We start from the raw sequence: 14827 nt of genomic DNA on the forward strand, positions 1-14827 counted from the left end.
AGACGTACAGGTTAGGAAGTTGTGGGCATGCTATGTTGGCGCCGGAAGCGCGGTGACACTTGCCGGCTGCCCCCAGAACACTCTACGCAAAAGATGCATTTCACTGTGTGTTTCAATGTACATGTGACTAATAAAAATATCTTATCTTATCTCTGCTTACCTCAGTTTAATTCACTCAGCATCTTGGTACCTGACTTGGTTTTTTTGTTTACACTTATTGTTATATTGTTCTCATTGGTTAGGTTGTACTTGGAGTATTGAGAGCAGTTCTGGTTGCCATGCTATAGGAAGAATGTGAGTAAGCCAGAGAGGGTGCAGAAAAGGTTCAGAGGACTGTTGCCTGGACTGGAGGGCTTGAACTGCAGTAGCAATTGGATAGGGTGGGACTGTTTTCCCTGGAGCGAAGGATGTTGAGGGGTGACCTTACAGAGGTTTATAAAATTATGAGGTCCATAGATAGGGTGGATAATCACAATCTTTTTCCCCAGAGTAGGGGAGTCTTAAATGAGAGGGCATAGGTTTAAGGTGAGGGGCAGAATGGGACCTGAGGGGCAGGTTTTTCCTACAGGTGGTGGGTATATGGAACGAGCTGCCGGAGGAAGTGGTAGAGACAGGTACAATTACAACATTTAAAAGATATTTGGACAGGTACATGGATAAGAAAGGTTTAGAGGGGTATGTGCCAAATGCAGGTATATGGGACCAGCATAGATAGGTGTCTTGGTTGACATGGATGACTTGGGCCGAAGGGCCTCTTTCCTGCATTATAACTCCATGAGTCTAGAGACACCTCATACTGACAATCTTCATTAACAGAAAATATTAGTCATTCTATATTGCAGCAATCATCATTAGATTCAACCAGAATATGAACCTGTGCTAGGTTTATCACAGTGAGCTACACACCCTCTGGTATAATGCTGAACAGTGGATATCAGTTGAGTAATTACAGAGGCATCAGAGCCAATCCAGATCATGTGCTTGTACGTAACCGATGCCCTGTGGAGAACAGAAAGAGAAACAAGGGAGAGAAAGGTGGAAGAAAGCAAAAAAGATTCCTGGAGAAGAAAGGAGACTGAGCGAGGATGGCATTTTATTGACTAATTCTGCACTGCTGTGTTCCTAACTGGCTGGGCTGGCTGGTGTAACCCCACTTGTGGAAGTCAGGGGTGTCTGTGATGCTCAACGTGGGCTGATTCATCTGGAGTGGAAATAACCTGCCTTGAGCAGAATAGTCAGCATGGTTCATTTTGAAAAATTCTTTCATGACACCTCTGTATTGTTCAGAAGGGCGGCACTGGTTATCTATTTCTTGTTGCCTTTGAAAAGATGCAGCGAGTCACCTTCTTGAACTGGTACAGTTCCCTCGCCCAGTACTGAGAGGGAATTCCAGGATTTTGACCCAGTAATGATGATGGCTTGGCAATATGTTTCCAAATCAGACTTGTGTGTGACTCATTGGTTATAGTATTCTTATTCCTGGTGCTTCCATTGTTTGGGTGGTGAAGGTCACAGGTTTTGGAGGTGCTGTTGAAGAAGTCTTGGTGAGTTAGTGCAGTGCATTTTGTACATGGCACACACTGCAGCCACAATGCACTGGTGGTAAAGGGAGCGAATGTTCAAGGTGGTGGATAAGATGCCAGCCAAAGTGACTACCCTGTTCCGGATTATATTGGGTTTATTGAATGTTGCTCAGCCAGGCAAATTGTGAGTGAATGAAAATCAGAAAATAAACTGCAATTGCTGGAAATCTGAAATAAAAAACAGAAAATGCTGGTTCTGACGAAGGGTCTCAGACCCAAAATGTTGATCTTTTCCCTTTCCACAAATACTGCCCGACCTGCCGTGTTTTTCCAGCATTTTTTTATTTTTATCTCATTCCTGACTTGATGGAAAAGGTTTTGGTTTGGGGGAGGTGGTCAGAAAGTGAGTCACTCACTGTTGGATATCCAGCCTGTGGCTTTTAGTCACAGTTTTTATATGAGTGGTTTAATTTAACTGTCTGCTTGATTGTGACTCCCTCCAGGTATTGAAGTTGTTAGGGTTGAGGATAACAATGTCATGGAATATCAGGGTGCAATAGTTTGACTCTCACTTATTGAAGATGCTCATTTTAGAATTTTGAAGAAGTCTCCAATCAGAGTTGGCATTTCAAGGTGTATAAGAACAGGAGTAGTCTATTCAATTAGACGTTCACTTATCTGTATACTCCATCCACGCATCTTGGGTGTGTAGTGCTTTCCCTAACGAGCAGCTGATCAGAGTTATCACTTTTAACGTTCACACCTGACAGTGAGAGCTCTGACTCTATAACGCTTGGACACTGACGGTTGTGTGACATATGGAGATACTGACCAAGAAAATATCCTGAACGCAAAAAGGCTCGTAAGATAAGATATCTTTATCGGTCACATGGACATCGAAACACACAGTGAAATGCATATTTTGCATAGAGTGTTCAGGGGGCAGCTTGCAAGTGTGTCGCCACTCTTCCGGCACCAACATAGCATGCCCACAACTTTCTAACCCGTACGTCTTTGGAATGTGGGAGAAAACGGGAGCACCCGGAGGAAACCCACGCGGACATGGGGAGAACGTACAAACTCCTTACAGACCGTGATTGCTGCAGGTCTGTGCTCTTGTAAAGGCCATGCCATAAATGGAGTCTCTCCGTTACATCTGAAAGACTCATGAATACGCTACTTAGAAATCGTTAGCCTGTAGAAGCCATTCCAAGGAACAATACTTGTAATGAAAAGTATTTTAACTTTCTCTGTCTCAGCACCATGTTCCTTTCCTGTTAGCTCATGCTTACGAGGAAGCAAATTTTCCTTAAGGTCTAAATATTGTGGATTGAATGCCAGCATCTGGAACTTGAGCACGTAATCTGGTGACACTTCAGAGGCAGTGCTAGTCAGTTGCATTGTGTCTTTTTCCAGTTGAGATGTTAAACTGGGGTTATCTCAGCTCTCTCAGGTTGTTGTAATAGATTTTTTGGTGTCTTTTATCAAAGAAAAACATGGGAGCAGCCAGTTTTTATCCCTCAACCAACATCATGTTGCTGTGAGCAAATTCTGTGTGGCATTTTCCATTCCATCATTATGGTTGCTCTTCAAAATCAAAAGTGCTTCAATGGCTGTAAACTGCTTTTGGAGGTCCTGAAATATTAAAGACTTGGCACTTGTATTCAGACACAAGAGACTCTGCAGATGCTGGAATCTGGAGCAACACACACAAAATGCTGGAGGAACTCAGCAGGTCAGGCAGCATCTATGGAGGGAAATAAACAGTTGACATTTCTGGTCGAGACCCTTTTTTTCTGCCTTCTAGCTGACTAAAGATGAGACCTGGAACATTCTTCTCTCTAAGTTAGCCTACACATCTCAACTTAACATATTCCAGTTAACATGAGTCAGAGTAATTGCATATGGTTCTATCTCAGATAGCTCACTTCGAGCTCACCCCACCCATGCCTCATTTTGTTGTGTTCTCCATGCTTCGTACTGCACTATCCTTACTGAAGTTGGAGTTTCCAAAACTCCACCAGGAGGTGGGTGGGAATATTTACTAGGTACTTTTGAATTGCTGTTTTGCCTTTCTGCTGGCCATGTGAGGTCAAATATTTTCCACTTAATATTCAGGGACCAAATGAACAAATGAAATATCCTTCATTAAATAAGGAGACCAATACAGGTCACAGCTGTGTTCCAAACAACGTCCTGTATAACTGACGCATAACCTTTCTACTTCTGCATTAAATTCTCCTGGCAATATATAAGATTCTCTTAGCTTTCCTATTTACTTGCTGAATTTGCAAGCTGGCCTTCTGTGAAACATGTACCGTGACACTAAGATCCCCGTGCGTCTCTGAGTTCTGGAAACTTGCACTGTTTAGATAATATGCTTTTGTTTTTTTATTCTTCCTGCCAAAACAGATAAATTCACATGTTCTCACATTGTACTCTGTGTGTTAGATCATTGTCTACTTACTTAAAAGTTTCTATTTCTCTTTGTAGGCTCCTTATGCCTTCTTCACAATTTACTTTCCTGCCTATGATTTTTATCATCAAAAAATTATAACCAAACTTTTTAGAAGGCCTTTGATAAAGTTTCACATAAGAAGTTAGTGTACAAAATTAAAGTACATGAGATTAGAGGTAATATACTGGCATTGACTGAAAATTGATTGACAATAGAAAACAGAGAGTAGGAATAACTGGGTCCTCTTTCAGGTGACAGGAAGTGACTTACAGAGTACCACAGGGATCAGTACTTGGGCCCCAGTAATTTACAATACGTATCAATGAATTGGGTGATGTAATATTTCTAAGTTTGTCGCTGACACAAAACCAGGTGGGGTTATACTGAATATAAGGACAACTCCTTTCTGGGCTTTTATTTTGAAGTACTTTCTCATGGCTGACCCCGCAATCAATACTCCAATGAGATAATGAGCTGGATTGCATTGACAGCTAGCTAGTGGGGCCATAGGGTACCGCTGGCTAGCTGCAGTGCACGTGCCAGCGCATTCTGGGCTTGGGCACCTGCACTGTAGGAACACATTCCAGACTTGGGCACATGCTCATTCTGGGAGCATCTGACTTTCTGCTCCGTCTTTGGACTATGGATGTTAATCACAACCTGAGCTGATGAGCTGGATGTACTTTGTATCCAGCTCCTCAGCTTCACACCAGCTATGAAATGGGGCTGGTGACTTTAATTAAATAAGATATCTTTATTAGTCACATGTACATCAAAACACAAAGTGAAATACATCTTTTTGCGTAGTGTTCTGGGGGCAGCCCGCAAGTGTTGCCACCCTTCCGGCGCCAACATAGCGTGCCCACAACTTCCTAACCTGTACGTCTTTTGGAATGTGGGAGGAAACCGGAGCACCCGGAGGAAACCCACGCAGACACACGGGGAGGACGTACAAACTCCTTACAGACAGTGACCAGATTTGTACCCAGGTCACTGGCGCTGTAACTTGTTTGTTTTCTTTTGCTTTACTTTAATTAATATTGATATTTTAATTAATTTAGATCAGTTAGTAAATTTTTAAGTGAATTTAAGTGAGCTTATATTCTCTAAAGTTTAGAAGAATGAGAGGTGATCTTATTGAAACATACAAAATTTTTTTTAGGGCTTAATAAAGTAGATGCTGGGATCATGTTTGCCCTCACTGAGGTGTGTAGAACTAGCCTCACCATCTCAGAATAAGGAATCAGCCATTCTGGACTGAGATGAGAAGAAATTTCTTAACCCAGAGTAGTGAACGTTTGCAATTCTCTGACCAATAGTGTATCTTAATCGCTAAGTACCTTCAAGAAGAAGACTGATTTAAGAATGTCAAGAGACCTGGGATTAATGCAGAAAAGTGATGCTGAGGTAAAAGATTAGTCCTGATGTGCTTTTATTTCTCTTATAATTTATTATACTTGACTTTTTATCAATAATTTCCAATTTTTTTAACATCTTGTAGAATTCTATAGCATAGGAACAGGCCCTTCAGCCCAGCAGGTCCAGGCCAACCATCCAGAACTTCTTTGTACTAATCCCATTTTCCATCACTTGGTCCATAGCCTTCTATGTCTTGGCAACTCAGGTGTGCATCGAGATACTTCCTAAATGTTGTGGAGGTCCTGCCTCCAGGACCTACTCAGGTAGTGTGTTCCAGGTTCTAACCACTTGTGGGTGAAAAGTCCCCTCTGAATCTCTTACAGTTTACCTCAAACCTATAGGCTCTAGATTTAAATACCTCTGCTATGGGGAAAAGTTTCTTACTATCTGCCCTATCTATACTGCCCATAATCAGGTACACCTCAGCCTCCTCCACTCCAAGGGAAACTAACCAGGCCTATCCAGTCTCTCCTCATAACTGAAAGGCTTCATCCCAGTCAACATCCTGGCGAATCTTGTCTGCACCCTATCCAGTGCAATCATGTGTTTCACATAATGTGGTGACCAGAACGGTACACAATATTCCAGCCGTAACCTAGCCAATGTTTTATAAAGTTGTACCATATCCTTCCTGCTGTTATATTCTGTGCTCTGGCTAATGAACACAAGTATCCCATATGCCTTCTTCATCACCTGTTCTTCAAGGATCCTTGGACTTGTGCATCAATGTCCCTCTCTTCCTTAATACTCCTTAGGGCCCTATCATTCATTTTGTATGTACTGCTCTTATTATACTATTGTTTGGTCAGGTGGATGAGGGAGAACCTATGGTTTTCTTGATATCCCGAACAACAACCCTGGCTTCAACCAGAACCACTGAGTAAACAGATTATTGTTGAGTTTTCATCTCATTGCTGTGACTGGTATCTTGCTGTGCACAAGGAGCCGCAGGTTGTGCACTTTGAAGTAATTCCGAGAAATGTGAGAAAAAGACGCTGCAGTGCAACTTTTTTTATTACTTTAAATGTTGCACCTCTCAATTGTCTGAAGAACATTTCCACAACCCAAGCTGTGATGTGCATGTGCCACTGCCACTTGTGAATATCATGCCTTTAGTGTTGGTTGACATAAGTGTCAGTAACTTCTTGAACCTGCTTCAGGAGAGACTATACTGACAAAATACGGCATTTTGGTGCCTGAAATGAGAAGGCAGACCACCACTACCCTCTGAAGGGCCACAAGTCATGGGCAATATGTGCCCACCTTGCCCATGACACCCAGGTCCCATGCATGAACGTAAAACATTGGGCTAGGTTTTACAAAACATTTATATTGAAGATACAACATAGAACTCTGTTGTGAGAAAGGTTCTTTTGGTATCTTAAAGGTAAAGGTTTGGACACACAGTCTTTGTACTTCAAAAAGGAGAATTTTTATTTACAGAGACAGACGCAGGAACAGAATGGAAAGGAACAAATGCACACTCGCACACTCTCAAGCAGGAGGTTGCGAATGTGGAGGGAATCACAACAGGAGGTGATATGTGCACACACAATAACTGGGTACAAATGATCAGGGAATAAACAATACAATGTTTGAACACCCTGATATTCTGGACAAACATCGGCTCTTTGGTCTCGGGAGTCTTTAACTAACTGCCCTGAAGTAGTGCACAGTTTACCTCAACATCCTCAGAGACAGAGAGGGAGAAAACCAAACATGCAGCACTTTTATGCTGCTGGGGGGCTGGGTGGTCCAGCAAGGACAAAGGTGTTTTAAACGGGCCAGTGGTCGGTGTGCCCAGGACAAAGGTGCTCGCACAGACCAATCCGAGTGGTCCAGCAAGGACAAAGGTGTTTACCTAATGGGGTGGAGCCAAACCTTGATTGACAGTGGTGTTGCTTTCGGCCATGTGCTCAGTGGTGTCATCCCAGCCAGAGGGGTCAGTGTTGTCACAGTCACATGACAGCCATGACCTTTTACACTACAAACTGTTCTGAGAAAATGAAAAAAAATGCAGTTGCTGGAGATCTGAAATAAAAATAGAAAATGCTGGAAACACTCATCAAGTTGGGCAGCATCCCATGAAAAGAGAAGCAGAAGGGTCTGTGATGGTCTTTATGGTTCACACAAGCTTCTGCCAACCCTACTACACCCAACTCAATCAGTGGAACCATATTCCTTGTTTACCTGGCTTCTCTTTAAACTCCCACTTCCATTTCCCAGCCATCCTCAAAGTGAAGACATTCCTCCTAAATTCTCTAAGAGCTATATTTATGACTATTTTATATTTATGGCTCCTGATTTTATCTGTGATAGGAAACGAATACTGTTTCCAAAACTCTTCATAATTTTAAAGATCACTATCAAGTCATCCTTAATCTTCTAGTTTTCAGAAAAGAATCCTAAGCTGTTCAATCTTTCCTTTAAAATCCACAATTCCATAGCCACAATAAGCTCGACTTTGACCTGCTGCTTGTTTGCCCAGTTATTTCCCAACTTATCTGCTTTTAAGTGTAGCTGTGGTTTTAAAGGTGTGCAGTTTTCACACAACAGGCATATAATCAGCACACAGTAAACTGTCACATGGTGCAATATGGTGATGACCAGATGTTCTGTATTAATCTAATGTAGTGATAATGACTGAGGGATAAATATTGTCAAGACTGCCCTACTCACTTTTCAATAGTGCAGAGGGATTTGCAGAACAGATGAGGCCTTGGTTTAACATTTCTGCTCAAAAATAATGGCATCTCCAATAGTGCAGCATTCTTTTATTTCGGCATTAAAGATTTAGCGCTCTCTCTCTCTCTCTCTCTCTCTCTCTCTCTCTCTCTCTCTCTCTCTCTCTCTCTCTCTCTCTCTCTATCTCTCTCTCTCTCTATCTCTCTCTCTCTCTCTCTCTCTATCTCTCTCTCTCTCTCTCTCTCTCTCTCTATCTCTATCTATATATATATATATATATATGCACAGCATTATATATACATCTATATATATAATATATATATATAGATGTATATATAATGCTGTGCATTTGCATGGGGAATCTGGTACATTTAGAAGGTATCTGTTCCTGATGCAGAGTATGAATAAGGAAGGTCGGTATGTGAGGGGCATTCTCCTGAAAGAAAAACAGGAAGATATTATAGAGTAACTGAGATCTGAAACTGGTGAGCTTGATCTTGTCTCAGACTTCTCTGATGGTCCAAAAATAAAACCAAGAGCAAGCACTCAATGCACTTTTTTCCCATCAGGAATGAATACTCAAGTCAACTTGAAAGTTAAACAGGAAATTTAATATCTGGCATGCAATGAATTCATGAATCTATTTGTGAAGAACAAGTTCTGATGTAGTTAAGTGCAGCTTGAACAATAATCATCCTCCTTGCCTCATAATAGATATTGATGCCCAGAGATGAGATTTTTTTAAATCTTATGAGGCAAAGTCATAGAGAGGTACAGCATGGATACAGGCCCTTTGGCTCACCAAGTCTATGCTAACCATCAAGCTCCCAAAATTACACGAATCCTACTCTAACCCATTTTATCCTCCCCCTCCCACCCCCATTCCCTTCAACTCCCTCAAACTCTATCACTCATCTGCAGACTAAGAGCAATTTACAATAGCTAATTAACCTACCAACCCACACAGTCACAGGGAGAAAGTGCAAACTCCACACAGACAGGTCAGGATTGAACTCCTGTCACTGGAGCTGAGAGACAGCAGCTCCACTAGCTGTGTCCCCCTAAACATAATTCACTCAAACATTAATGGCTTCTTAAAAAGAAAGCACTTGTGTTTCAAGGTCCAGTCCAGATGAAGGGGTCTCGACCCAAAATGTCAACTGTCTATTTCCCTGCATGAATGCTGCCTGACCCACCAAGTTCCTCCAGCACCTTGCTTTTAACTCCATAAACTAATCAACAGAATTAATTGCCCAATGTAGCTAGAGTCTGGCTGCCCAACACAAGTCCAACTATGCAAGACCTGTTTCTGTGCTGAATGATTCTACGACTTTTGTATGTGTTGTGTTGGGTCGTCAGGTGTATATTCTGCTAAAGCATTCAGTTTCAGATTAGTCAGGTGGTGCAAGCTTGGCTCCGAGCTTCATACAGGTCAAGATGATCGGATTAGTAGAACTACATGTCTCCACAGCTCTTGATCAGTGGATTCTTCTTCTTTTGCTTCTTAGAACCTCTGGGTCAGGGATGACTTACTTTCACTCAGACCTGAGGACAGTGTGTGAAATATTTTACCATGGGATGGTCATCACACACCAGTTACCAACCAGGCTTTGCAGAGCAAGGTCATGGTCAAATGGCCAGGAGACCTGAGATGATTGGAGACCAGACTGTGTGTGCAAAATAGCAAATGCTTCTGGGTTGGGTTAGCTCAGGTCGGGTACAGAAAAAAATCACATGGTCAGGTTAGTCTTTAATAAGATAAGATAACTTCATTAGTCACATGTACATCGAAACACACAGTGAAATGCATCTTTTGCGTAGAGTGTTCTGGGGGCAGCCCGCAAATGTCGCCACACTTCTGGCGCCAACATAGCATGCCCACAACTTCCTAACCCATATGTCTTTTGAATGTGGGACAAAACTGGAGCACCCGGAGAAAACCCATGCAGACACGGGGAGGACGTACAAACTCCTTACAGACAGCGGCCGGAATTGAACCCGGGTCACTGACACTGTAATAGCGTTGCACTAACCGCTACACTACCGTGCAAGCAGATTATACAATTACAATGTTCAATATACATTTGGACGGGTACATGGATAGAAAAGGTTTAGAGGGATATGGGCCAAATGCAGGCAAATGGGACTGGCTCAGGTAGGCAACTTGGTCAACATGGTCGAGTTGAGCAGAGGGCCCTGTTTCCATGCTGTATAACTCTATGAATTAGATCTCCGATTGTAACTTGTACCAAATTCTGCCAATGGTAAATGGAGCAGGGATATTTGGAGCCAGGGATGCTTCTGTTCACAAAAGAGGAAATATGATGAAGCAGCCAGTCAGCCTTCAGACAGCTTCTGTTGGAGAGGGAGACAGGATTCATGTTTCAGCTGAATGACCCATCAGCACTCGCAGCGCTGCGTGAGCACTCTGGGACTGCAGAGCTGATGTAGGGAATTTAGAGAGCAAATCAATAACCCAAAATATTCTGAAATGCTTTTGGATGTCAGACAGAAGTATTGAAATACCTTCCTTAAGGTAAGTAAGACAAAGGTAAAGATTCTGGGCCTCTTTACCTGAAAATACACACAACTGATTTCATTCAACACAACTCACGGTCTGTAAATTACACTTATATTTAAATAGCATGGCCATTCAGGTCTCGGGTATTTCCCTATTTTGTAAATTAAGTCCTAACATTCTTTTTCTTATAATTTTGCCCCCAAAAGTGATGAATCTTTCTCTCCTCATCTTCACGTACGCTTAAACTTCCCTTTAAAGTGCCATCAACAATCATGCTAATCTTCCGAAATCAGGCACTTCTCAGCGTTCCTGAATATGAATGCAGAAGCGTTCACATCCATTAGCAGGACATTACCTTGTCCCTGATATTATCTGGGAACAAACTCGAGATCATCGCCAGGTCTGGGCGTGTCAAGCCTGAGCACTCTTTCAATAGTGAACAGTACCGCAGGATTTCCAACTGCAGATCCAAACGCTACAAATACGAACGTTCATGTGCTGTTCAATTTAACGTGAGCTCTGGTTCTGTGAAATGTAACAAATGGTTGCACCGTGCTACAATAATTTTGCCTTAACGTCCTTCTGATTAACATTATGCAACTTTGTGCCGGGATGCGTAAAAGATAGCTGAAGAGGCTTTGTTTAACATTTTATTCATATTTTGGATTTTAGATTGTGCATTTTATTGATGCATTAATTTCATAACTTGATGCGATTGGCTGAAGATTGTTGAAGTCCAGCTCCCGATCGGATTTGCAACCATTTGAAGCTTCGTCAAAACCAGGTGAGCAGACACGGTGACACCGAGCTTGTGTGTCAACCAGGTGGAATATAGGTGTGAAGGAGGTCTGGATAACTGGTCCTTGTATCCAGAAGGGCAATGAAGCTGGGCAAAGATGCTAAAAGAAACCATTGGATCCTGTTACAGAAAGGATGTTTCCAAATATTTCAGGAATTATATTTCAGATAAGAATTATACCCACTGCCTGTTCTACTGATCGTTTTACTTGCAAGAAACAATATTGCACAATATAAATGCTGGAAATCAGAATTAAAATAAAATTGGACACATCGAGCAGCGAATGAAAAGTAAATAGACCAGCGTTTGGGGAAAACACCGTTTTGAAACCTTATGGTATCAATACTTTAATTTAAATTTCATATTTTTCACACGCTGACGTCTTATAATTTCAGGTTAATTAGTAAGAGAAGTTGAGTGTATTAGTTCTTGATATTTTGTGTCGTAATTATTTACAAATAAGACACTGTAGAAAATTAATTCCATTAGAAAGGGAGGAACTTTGTGTTAACGTAATCAACATTATCTGGTGGGGGCGGGGGTTTCAACCTGTTGTGTCCGGTCTTCGCTTTGCAATCAAAAGTTAGGTTTGAAATTAATAAATAAAGGGAAAACGTAGTAATCACCTTGCAACACCCCACCATCCAAACTCAGCAGATCTGTCATTGTTTGAAGATTGAATATGTCCCCAAAATTGAAGGCTCTCAAACGCGAATTTAATTGATATTAATAAGCTTCGCGCTTTTGTTTTGTTGGAAGAAATGATTCCAGTGAACTTTGGTCTCGAGAACTCGTTACTAAAACAAAAGGTTTAAATCCCGTTGTGCTTTCAAACATCTCTTCAGAAACCCAGCCCCAGCTGAATAAATATAGCTGTACGGTGTCATTGTGCTGATAATCAAGATTCGACTTTGTGAGTGGCCGTTCATCATGTTACAAGGGACCCGACTATCGACTACCAACTCGGGGCAATTGTGGATCACACATCCAGCAAGAATAGTCCACCACAGAAGGAAGTCATTTGACCCATCATTTGGTTAGCTCTTTGAATGAGCAATACAATTAATCCCACTCCTGTGCTCTCTATACATAGCCCTGCAGTCTCTTTATTTCCAGTCTGTGTCCAATGCCCGTTTGAAGGTCGGTGGACTGGATTCAGCTGACATGGGCCTGCTGGTTGCAATTGTTGTCCATAATCACCCCATGCCCAAACTTACCTGAGCTCTATTTGCAGGTCTTATTTTATTAGTCTGATGTGTTTTAGACTCCAGGGGTGTGACACAAGAAATTCTGCAGTTACTGGAACCTGGAGCAATACACAAATAGTGCTGGAGGAACTCAGCAGGTCAGGCAGCATCCATGGAGGGAAATAAGCAGTCGACGTTTTGGGCCGAGACCCTTCATCAGGACTGGAAAGGAAGGGGGCAGAAGCCAGAATAAGAAGGTGGGGGGAGGGGGAGGAGTACACACAGGCAGGGGAGAGGTGAGTCCAAGTGAGAGGGGGAAGGAGAGAATCGGATTCCTTCCTCTTCAGCCCTTGGCATACTGCCACGTTGAGGCCAGGTGCAGGTTGGAGGAACAACACCTCATATTCCGCCTTGGTAGTCTCCAACCTGACGGCCTCAACATCGATTTCTCTAACTTCCGGTAACTCCACCCCTTCTTTGTCTTTCTCCCCCCCACCCCCAACTCCTTTGTTTTCCCTTATTCCCATGGCTCCCTTCCCCCACCTTGATGACCTGCCCATCTCCTCTCCTCGCCTCCCCCATCCTTTATTCCATGGTCCACTGCCCTCTCCTACCGGATTCCTCCTCCTTCAGCCCTTTGCCTCTTCTACCCATCACCTCTCAGTTTATTGCATCTTCTCCCACCTACCTTCCCCCTCTCACCTGGACTCACCTATCACCTATCCCCTGCCTGTGTGTGTGCTCCTCCCCCTCCCCCTCCCCCCACCTTCTTATTCTGGTTTATACCCTCTTCCTTTGCAGTCCTGATGAAGGGTCTCAGCCCGAAACGTCGACTGTTTACTTCCCTCCACGGATGCTGCCTGACCTGCTGAGTTCCTCCAGCACTTTTTGTATATTGCTCCAGGGGTGTGATATGCCCCTGAAATTCAGATAAAAACATAACAAAAATGTATTTTTAAAAAATTATTTATTTCAAGTCCTGATGAAGGGTCTCAGCCCGAAACGTCGACTGTTTACTTCCCTCCATGGATGCTGCCTGACCTGCTGAGTTCCTCCAGCACTTTTTGTATATTGCTCCAGGGGTGTGATATGCCCCTGAAATTCAGAAAAAAACATAACAAAAATGTATTTTTAAAAAATTATTTATTTCAATCAGATAGTAGAGCTGCTGCCTCTAGTAAACCTGGTTCAATCCTGATGTGTGGTCTGTCTGTGGATTTTGCACCTTCTTCCTGTGACCATGTGGGTTTCTTCAGAATATTCTGGGTTCCTCTTACATCTCAAAAATATGCTGGTTCAGAGGTTAATTAGCCACTGAAAATTTCCATTTTGGTGTAGGTGAGTGGTAGATTTTGGGGGAAGTTGAGGGGAATCTGGAGGGAATAAAATGGGACTATGTAAATTGTCGGCATGGACTTGGTACCAGAGGGCCTGTTTTTTTTTGTTGTGACTCTGAAACTTAAAACACAAGTTGAGTTAAAATTATTTACTATATTGAAAAAGATTAAAAGGAACTTTTCCTTTTCCTTCCATGCAATCCTACAATGCCCCTGAAATCATCCGGGCTGCAGGTCATCTGTGAAGCAGTTCCCCAGCGTAAGTGCGTGGGAATCTTATCAAGATTGAGCTTCACATTTACCATTGCTGACCATCCCAAATCCAGCCAGTACTGAATTTTCTGCTGTTACTTCAAGCAGTGGATTATAGATCATGATAACTCACTGTGTAAAGATAATTATCTGCGTTTCCTTCCTAAATTTTTGAAAATGATCAGAAAGGTCATTGTTATCAAACCACTTGTCAGTATGGGAAGTTTCTCCCTATTCAAAATACCTCTTAATTTTGAACATCTGTCTTTACATAATTGAAGTCCCACATTTCATACCATTTTAGTAAATTTACAACAAGTCTTTAACATCCCTCCTCAAGCGTGGTAATCAGTATTTAATATAAGATTTAAGCTGAAGTTTTAACAGTATTTTAAAGAGGTTTGACTGCTGTTATACCCTGTGTCTCTATGATGACATGTGCTTTCTTAACAGCTTTACTAACTCCTTGCCAAAGATATGATTTATGCACTTGAATTTCATGTCTTTTCCTCCCCCATGGAAATCTTAGTTTAGCGACAGCAGGGTATTTCTTCTCTTAGATCTGTCGTGAGCACTGCTTGATGTTTGAGCATCAAGTGCAAGAAATTCCTGTCACCCGTGGAATCTGGAGGGAACAGTTTCGATA

The 14827-nt window shown here is 42.3% G+C and overlaps 1 protein-coding gene across 7 annotated transcripts in view; it reads left to right on the top strand.

Annotated features, from left to right (window-relative positions):
- Positions 1-14827, top strand: part of LOC127580770 (F-actin-monooxygenase mical1-like) — a 133882-nt gene that overhangs the window by 43757 nt on the left and 75298 nt on the right. For all 7 annotated transcript variants that reach the window (XM_052034609.1, XM_052034617.1, XM_052034616.1 and 4 more), the window contains one exon: positions 11279-11390. The gene's annotated coding sequence lies outside the window, so the exon portion shown is untranslated. The remainder of the gene's footprint in view (positions 1-11278; positions 11391-14827) is intronic.

This window comes from Pristis pectinata, chromosome 20 (assembly GCF_009764475.1).
Source record: "Pristis pectinata isolate sPriPec2 chromosome 20, sPriPec2.1.pri, whole genome shotgun sequence".
NCBI lineage: Eukaryota > Metazoa > Chordata > Chondrichthyes > Rhinopristiformes > Pristidae > Pristis > Pristis pectinata.